Raw genomic sequence first — 730 nt, 5'->3', positions numbered from 1 at the left:
CATGCATGCATTAACGACTGCATCCTCTACCGCGGTGAATACGAGAATTTGAATGAATGCCCTGTATGCACTGCATTGCGTTATAAGATCAGAGGCGATGACCCTGGTGACGATGTTGAGGGCGAGAAACCCAGGAAGAGGGTTCCCGCCAAGGTGATGTGGTATGCTCCTATAATACCACGGTTGAAACGTCTGTTCATGAACAAAAAGCATGCCAAGTCGTTGCGATGGCACAAAGAGGACCGTAAGTCCGACGGGGAGTTGAGACACCCCGCTGATGGAACGCAATGGAGAAAGATCGACAGAGTGTTCAAAGATTTTGCAGCTGACGCAAGGAACATAAGATTTGGTCTAAGTACTGATGGCATGAATCCTTTTGGCGAGCAGAGCTCCAGCCATAGCACCTGGCCTCGTGACTCTATGCATCTACAACCTTCCTCCTTGGTTGTGCATGAAGCGGAAGTTCATTATGATGCCAGTGCTCATCCAAGGTCCAAAGCAACCCGGGAACGACATCGATGTGTACCTAAGGCCATTAGTTGATGAACTTTTACAGTTGTGGGCCAGACCTGGTGTACGTGTCTGGGATGAGCACAAAGGAGAGGAATTTGACCTACGAGCGTTGCTTTTTGTAACCATCAACGATTGGCCTGCTCTCTGTAACCTTTCGGGACAGACAAATAAGGGATACAATGCATGCACGCACTGCTTACATGAGACTGAAAGTGTA

Source organism: Triticum aestivum, chromosome 6D (genome assembly GCF_018294505.1).
Source record: "Triticum aestivum cultivar Chinese Spring chromosome 6D, IWGSC CS RefSeq v2.1, whole genome shotgun sequence".
In the NCBI taxonomy this organism is placed as follows: domain Eukaryota; kingdom Viridiplantae; phylum Streptophyta; class Magnoliopsida; order Poales; family Poaceae; genus Triticum; species Triticum aestivum.
Note: the sequence above shows the minus strand (reverse complement) of the source record.